The 8,957-nt window shown below is 31.5% G+C and overlaps 1 protein-coding gene across 2 annotated transcripts in view; it reads right to left on the bottom strand.

The window, feature by feature from the left end:
* The window catches only part of LOC106463005 (basic salivary proline-rich protein 1-like), a 53,013-nt gene extending 45,543 nt beyond the window's left edge, over positions 1-7,470 (bottom strand). For both annotated transcript variants that reach the window (XM_013922971.2, XM_013922972.2), the window contains exon 1: positions 7,354-7,470. The gene's annotated coding sequence lies outside the window, so the exon portion shown is untranslated. The remainder of the gene's footprint in view (positions 1-7,353) is intronic.
* Positions 7,471-8,957: the final 1,487 nt, after the last annotated feature.

Here is an 8,957-nt window from a genome sequence, read left to right as displayed (position 1 = left end):
GACGGAGCTATGAGCTAAAATTTTGTACTTGGAAAAAACAAAACAACAAAAACTCAGAGCCGTTCTATGAGCCGCGGCAAAGCGGCTAGAAATATTATAGCTTATATTTTTGTGTGCTAGCAATACAAAACATGGGGCACACATATACCCAATTTGATTTTATTACTAATCAGGATCTGTACCAGACTACCATCAAATTAAAATTCTTTTAGGCAGAATTAGAGTAAATTAATCCGTGAGACCTTGAGTGTAGTCAAATACATTGATTAAAAGGGTTTGATCTTCTGAGTCCAAAACTGTAATTAGATATCAAACTGGTCAAGAGATGGCAGTGCTATGAGCTAAAAGTTTGTACTTGAAAACAATCTCAGAGCCATTCTATGAGCCACTGTGCCACAGCTAAAAAACAAAGGTCCTAACTCTGAGCCCTAGGGTACCCCACTTGTGACATTAATTTAGCTTGACTGAATTCTATTTACAACAAACCTTTGCTTTCTTCCATCCATACAGTTTTTTCTATACAATGAACCAACCTATCCCCCCAATTCTACAGAGATAAGGTCACCACACATGGTCAAAATCAAACAGCCTGGCCCCTACCAGTCCTGTACCAACCAGATAGTCACTGATACTGTTTATTGTTTTATTGCTCTTTGAATCATGTCTAACTACTAGTACTACTCAGCCATTATAATATAAGTTGTAAATCACTTAAGGAACTAGCCTAAAGAGTTTCCTATTTCACATTTTAGTTAACTTTGTAATAATAAATAAAAAATACACATGAAAAATAAGAAATAAAGTACTTACCTGGGCCTTCTATTTATTTGCTATGGAGTGTTGATGACACTTAACCCTACTTTTTTTTATACTAAAGGTAGTAGTGAAGTAAACATTGTTTATTTAATTGAATAATGTACCAAAACATAGAATAATAACATGCAAAAAGCAGACAATGTCCCATAACTATCACAATTTTTATAGCTTTCTAACTATGCGACAATAGCCATTACAAATTTATCCAAGCTAGTCAATGTGTTTTCCTTTGGAATGAAGCTTGTACTGAAAACAATGTAATATAATGTGTCATTTGATAGTAGATGAAAACCTTGGCTTTCTATTGGTTAAAAATAATATAGTATTAAATGTATGAGAGAACTATTGACAAATCCTGAAAGAGAGGATGTGACAGGTTGATGTGGCAAGAGGGGCCTGATTTTCTATTTGATGGTTCTGTAACCAAACAAAACTGAAGGCTATGAAAATTATGCTTTATCTGATTGATGACAATACTATAATAAGCAATTTACATTAAATTTCATACTTTTTTGGAGAGGTGATAAATAAATTGGAAAAGAGGCGATGCCTAGAGAAAAAATGTCATTTCTCACACTAGGGGAAATTCAAGATTTTTTTTAATATTGAATTATAAAATTAAGAACTGAAAACTTCTATACTATTAAAATATAGATTATCGTCTTCAATTTTATGCTATACTAATTGATATAACATGAACAAACAAAAAGTAGTTTAACTAAGTTTTGAATGTAACTCACTAAAAACCCTGTAACATACACAGTAAAGGATGCCCGTAGCAAAAGGGGTAATTTCTGCTGAAAAGTCACTATATATTTTATTCTTCAAAAAGTTAAGGAGACCATGTTGTGAAGAGAGTGATGAGGTCCCACCAAAAAAAAAGAAGTTAACTGGATTAATTTGAAAAAAAATTTGTGGCAACCTTGTTCAGTTGTAATATCTTCAAGTCACTTCTTTCTCTGGTTAATCAATTTTTGCATATTTTGCAACAGCTGAGGTGTTTGGTATTTCTTGCAGTTTTGAAATTTTACTTTATATACCAGGAACTATTTTGTTCATGAAGTGCCATGTATGGAACAATTAAATATTAGGGTTTGAAGCTGAATAAGTGTTATTAGAATAAAAACATACCATTTACCTCTTTTTCGTTAGTGGATGTCTTTACAAAGAGTTAAGACTATTGGTGCTGAATTTAATTGCCATAATGAGTTAAAATGATGAATGTTAAAAAGATGCTAAGCAATATTTGCTAATCAAATTCAATATTGATATAAATGTTTCTGCTGATCAAATCTACCAAATTATTTTGTTCCCTGTAACATCACACCCATGGTCACAGTAACAGGTAGATAAACCATGGTAGTGATAGCAGTTGAAGTTATCGTGACAACAAATTGCAAATTCATCACTGAATTTGAAGCGGATAAGTATACCAAGATGAAAAGTCTTGGTAATAAATAAGTTGTCAAAAGACAGAGAAAAAAAATTCCATTAACAACATTCAACTCCTACTGAACTGCTGTTAGGTTATCGAAGTTGAACATTTAAATTTAAAAACTAAGTACAAAAGTAACAAAATTTCACCAAATTTGAAAACTCAAAGAGCAGTGAGCAAAATGTCTAATCACTTGAGTGCCAACTCTAGAAGTGAAGATAGACTTTGTAATCCAAGTGAGAGACAGCTGCACTAAGAGAGTATGTTGTGCTCCTATTGGTAGAAGGTTGTTGTATGCTTTATGCACGATACAGGTGGGGGTAAGTGGGAGTATCAAGGCTAGTGGCAAGCCAAAAAAAAACAAAAACACTGAGCATATAGAGGGCAACATTAATCACGAAAAGCTATTATGTGAGTGTAAGTAAAGTATTGTATCAGAATTTGCAAAACTTTTCCCAACACTTATGTAAAACTAGCAAGTCTATAATTACTAGAACAATCATTATCACCTCCCTTGAAAAGAATGAACATCTGCCATCTTCCAATCTTCTGACACCTGCCCACTATTCAAGGACATAGTAAAAATAGTAGGAAGTGGCTCACACACCCAATCCCTAAGCTCCTTTAAAATCCTTAAGGAAGTATCATCTGGCCAAGGCACTTTACCATTCTTTAAAATTCTCAATTTTTTTCTTAACAAACTCAGCATTAAAGTGATCATCTTGTTTCCATCTAGCAACTGTTTAGGTTGAGGAATATTGCTAAAATCTTCATTAATAAAAACTGAAGAAAAAGTAGAACTTAATAATCTAGCCATCCAATATTCATCAGATATTAGCCTTCCTTTATCATTTCTCGAAGGCCCTACTCTTATCCTAACATTTTGCTTACCCGTAATTTAACTAAAGAAAACCTGACTATTAATTTTTTAATATCTTCAGCCAACCTTTTTTAAATAAAACTTTTTTCATATCATCTTTTTGATTTCTTAATTTCCCATTTGACCAACTCTCTTGATCTTCTATAACCCTCCAAATCTCCCATTGTTGTAGACAATTTAAACTTTTTAAATTCATAATGTTTTTCTTTGATTTTTATCTTTTATAACCTTTATGAGCCAAGCTGGTTTTTTTACTTGCAGCCACCTTTTCTTTTCTATAAGGAACATACTTATCTTGAATATTTAGGAATTTGTTTTCAAAATTTTCTACATTTGCTCAGTATCTCCAATTAATTCAGATGCCTAATTTACAACAGATAATTTATGTCTCATTTCTTCAAAATTTACATTTTTTGAAGTTTAGAACAAAAATCTCATTATTCCTTCTCTTCATATGCAGCGAAACAATAAATCTTTTTGAAGAATGACCATTTGCACCCAGATTTTCTCCAATCTCTACCCAATTTCTATATTAACAGTTAAGAATAAATCAAAATAGCATTGTTTCTAGTAGGATTCCTAAACAATTGAAAAAAAAAACCTCCTTTCACTGACATTAAATTATTCCATAATCATAATCTCATTAACAGCTGAATTCTTTATACCACTGTAGTTTCTCATTAATTTCATCAGTTTCATCTCATGGTCTATAACAAATTCCAAGTAACAGCCTTTTCCCCTTATAACCACTAACATAAATCTAAACAGAATCAACCTCAATGTTATTAGCTTTGATATCCTCAACTTGAACAGGATGCAACACATATTTTACATATAAACAACCCTTCCCCCGTTTTTAGTACTCAATCTATATCAAACAGACTATAACACCATATTTCAAAGAAATTGTGATCACCAAAATTGTCTACTTTTAACAAGGTTTCCGTTATTTCCATTACATCAAACTCTTCTGTTCCAAGCAGTGCTCTAAGGTCATTCACTTTATTTCTTATACTTCTAGCATTACAGTAACAGTTTACCTACCATTAAAACTACTTCGGTACTTTGTTCCTACACTATATTTCTCTATATCTTATTTTTTGTTCATTATTCTGACCCACATCACTGTCTAGTCCAAGTTTAAAGCTACCCTTGCAGTTAATAGATTTTACAAACCATCCATTCTAAAAAGCTCCCTTTTGCCATTAAACTGATCCCACAAATACAACTAGCCAACCTGCTCATCCTTACATACTAACCTAAGTACAGAATCCAGCCCTAATGACCTTTTTATAATTTCATCCCTACAATTAAGTCTCAGAAGTATTCCTGACAGCATTACATTATTATGGCCCTTTTATTTGAATGCCTTCTACTTAACAATTAGCTCCTCTGATCTACCTTTCCCTACATCATTAGCCCTTATATGCACTATCAAAATTGCATCATTGCTAGTATCCTTTATTATTCTACTTGCTCTGTCAGTCATATCTCCCACCTCTGTCCCTGGAGAGCATAATCTAATTCTCTTTTTTTTCCTAATTACCCCATAGACTATTCTATCCACGTGCTGTGCTAAAAAATTACCTACAGCAATAACCTTATGCTTCCAGTCCCATCCTTATCTGTCTTTTTTTTGTTATCCATCCCTCTCTTAATTCATCTGCACAACCTAAAGGTTGAAATCCATTATTATCCCCATTAGTACTCTTTTTAACTTCCTAATCTGGCCAACATGTTCTCAAGTTAGTAACTACAGCTTGCATGCAGCGGATCTATTTTTATTTGAACTTGAATTTTTATTCACAACTTAATGAAATGAACAATAACAAAGCTTTACACATTAGTCACACTTGTAGGTACAGTGAAATTAATGAACTTTTTTAGAGTGCCATTCAACTTGGTATTATGTATTTGATGTAAGAGTTATCAACTATTCATTTCACACTATATTGCTGATTTAGTGACAGTTCACGGAAGAGGAAATACCAAATACAAGATACAGTGATAATAAAAATACTGTAGATATGTATTTCAGAGGTTCTAGCTGTTATTCAAAGGCAATATGCAAATTGTACAATGGACAAAAGTATCTTCATTCTTTACATGAACATCACCTTGTAGTTGACTTGTCAAGAGTCTGAATACAAGTCTTGAATATTAATATTTTAACATCTGATATTTTGTGTACAACAGACTTGTACATTTTACAAAAGCTTCCCTTATTTTGTGGAGATACACATAGAAAATCCAAAATTACAGTCAATATTCCTTCTCCAATACGGGGCCAATCCATTGGACCAATTCTATGTACATTAAGTATTGTCATCAAAGTTCAATTACAAGATTTGTAATAAGACACATTTAACTTGAAAGACACTAATTTTCCATTTCCTAACACTAATATTTCTACAATTTACTATTCATGGCTTATCAGACACAATACAATTTGTTCAATATTACAAAATTCTGTAGATAGAACTCATAATCTTACTCTTATTTTTTACAAGGGTTTTTTTCTCCTAACATATTTTTAACATCACATTTATTCAATTCTGTGGTAAGTTTAACAACTCTACTTGCAATTGTTCATGGGATTAATTTTACAAAATAGAATGGACTTTCACATAAATGCAACTAAAATCTTTTTATTTTTCTTGTATATTTCCACCCACAACATAATTATATAAAAGACATTAGAAATTATTTGTAGTTTAAGCACATATCCAACGTACACAATAAGAGAGCATGTTATTCCACCAGTATGATGCATTATAACAAGAAACCAAATACTGAATGTACACAGTTGATCATGACCCAAATATTAATAAATGTCTAATTTAAGAGCAATAACTAGATGAAAAAAAAAAAATCCAGTATTTAATCAAGACAAAAAGTACTTATGTAGTATTTGTGAGAATGTCAGAAAAGATTAACAATTATGAAATTATCATTGCACACTCAGTTGTACAATTAAGTTGTTGCAATAAACCAGTGGGTCCTAAATTTTTTATTTGCAAAGTATACAATGACATTTGGCATGCTGTAGGCCCCTGCATAAGTAACTAACTTTTATCACTATAATTTGTTTACACAATGAATGAAATATTTGAAGTTTCTGAGTCATTTGGAAATGAAAATTTATGTATATGCTATGATCCTCTGAAATCATATCTTAACCCCTCAGATGTTCCATGACCTCAGTTTAGGACCCTCTGTAATAGAAAAATGTAATCAAATACCAACTAGCTATTTGAAGTAAATATACATTTTCTGTGTTCAATTGCCACAGTACTGGTATCATGTCGTGTTTTTATTAAGTGAGTTGGAACAGGTATGGAACAGCAAATGTACATAATTTATCAGTAGATTATATTATTATAGTTACTGTTTAGACTATGCCAAACTGAGCTTTAATTACTATAGTAACATAAATCAAACCATGCAAATTTCAGGTTATTTAGTTAGCCTTTATGAGTTTATCCCTTTACATTATATCACCTCCTAATACTGAGTAATGGTTAGATTAACAATAATAGTACTACTACGTTTTTAGTTCACATAATTATCCCTTTTAAACTGCTTAATTCATCATAATATTAAAATCTTCTGCCCAAACTAATGCCTGTCATGATTTCTTCAGTTAAGGAGAAATTGATGAAAACAAGCAAATTTACAATCATTACTCACTCAGTCACTGGTACTACAAATTACAACTTATAATCTCCTCAGATTATAAACTTATCATAATGAATTAGGATATCAGTCATAAGACTGAAAATGAGATAATTAACGCCTTGTCAAAGACCAGCACTGTAGTGGTGAATCCCATCTATTACAAGTATACCCCAAATCATATTTGTGCGATCTGTACAAGGAAAACAATGCAAAGTCACATAAAACTGAAATAACTAGTCTCAATCAAAACAATGACCTAGCGTATCCCTTTGCTATAAAGGAGACGTGGAGTGGATATAGTTTATTTAAAACTTTAAAATGCTGATTTTTCTGAACTAATTTCGCGCCGACATAAGCGCATACTAGTAATGGTATTGCTAGTACTGCATAATGGCAGTAGGGAGTGACTAGTACTATTACTAACGGTATTGATCAGTTAACTACAGTAAAGTCTAAAGACCACATTTATGCTTATTTTCAGTTATATCTTCCAATGAAAAATTCCTTAAGACGAGAAAACACAAGTGAACTTATAGAAACTTACCTTGTTTTCTGGCGAGTACTTGTATTAATTAGAATTATCAATAATATAATTGCGCGAAATAATAAAACTAGCACTATAAAAAAACGTTTATTGGCTAACGCAGCCTTTGTTAGACATAAAGCCCTCTGCAATTTAATAAGCTCATTAGGAAAAAAATTAATATATATTTCTAATATTAATAAAAAAAGTGTAATATACTGTTTCTCCTGGTATTATCAGATATTTTATTATTACTTTTTGTGGTTACAAAGAATGTAAATATTGCCAGTTTTTATAGTGTGATATCTGAAATACTGATCTCCCACATAATAAACGGTAATGACTAAATGGGTGTAAATATGTGGATTCGTGACATTTTGAAAAGTAGACATTAAAAAACAACGAACTTCGTATCTTTATTTATGCATTTTTAAAATTTTTAGTTCAGGCTTTAATACTTATTTATAAGCTTTAGACGAAAAGAATGTGTCAGGCTTTAAGCTTTTTGTTAACCTTACTATTGTAATGTATTCTATCGTTAAGCGGAATATGGAGCGGATGATGTCACTCTTCGCTGCATTATAGATGTCTAAAACTACGTATGAGCCATCCAAAATGGACGTTGTTGTAATATGATCATAAAATTATCAGACTGGAATATTCACTTCTCTCAGTTGATTTTCAATCTCTCACAGCTGCTCATTTATGTAAAACATATCTATTAGGTAAATGCATGATTTTGCATAATTTTTCTAAAGTGAGCTTTTTCTCGTTCCTTAATACTTCTGTTTCACCTGCCTTTCCTTTTTGATACTATGTTTTACTTTTTAGGTTATTTAGTTCAACTGTAATTGCAACACTACAATCTAATGTGGCAAAGCGGTATGTATGCTGACTTACAACACTAGAAACCGGGTTTCAATAGCCGTGATGGGCAGAACACAGATAGCCCTTTGTGAAACTTTGTGCTTAACTACAAACAAACAATAATATTAACATCATATAGTTATTCATTGGTTTTGGTAAAACGATTTTCGATATACCTATATTGACAAATACAGTTAATGGCATTGTGGTATTGGCTCATCACGTAATATCCTATTTCGTTTAAAGTCTATATGTCACTTCTTCTGTAACAAACTCAATATCATTTTATGGGAAATAACTAACGCTATACATGGCTTATGTATACAGTGCACAGTAATTTTATTACGATCTGTGACTTTTACAAAAATAAATATTCAGCAAGTGTCTACATGTTTATGAATATTTCATTTATAAAAACTGATCATTTTCTCATCGAAAAAATCATGTCTTCTTTCAATGGTATAAGCCAAACCTATATAAATTTACAATCTTATGAATATTTCAATACATTCAATTCTTCATAAACAGCAATGAAATAATTTGGTACACTGTGCCTTCTGTTTAATATGACTCAGGGTACAACTTAGACTTTTTTTCTTACTAGCTAAAAACTAGCGAGTTTATGAACAATTTCAGTCCCAAACTTAACCTACTATCCATTCACCAGCATGGAAGTTTGGAATATATTGAATTGCCTTTTGAGGCAGTGTAAGATTATAACATAAATGACACTTTAAGAAATATTTACATCTTAACAT

The sequence above is a fragment of the Limulus polyphemus genome, unplaced genomic scaffold, assembly GCF_000517525.1.
Source record: "Limulus polyphemus unplaced genomic scaffold, Limulus_polyphemus-2.1.2 Scaffold1298, whole genome shotgun sequence".
Lineage (NCBI taxonomy): Eukaryota > Metazoa > Arthropoda > Merostomata > Xiphosura > Limulidae > Limulus > Limulus polyphemus.
This window is presented reverse-complemented; position numbering and strand designations above follow the sequence as displayed.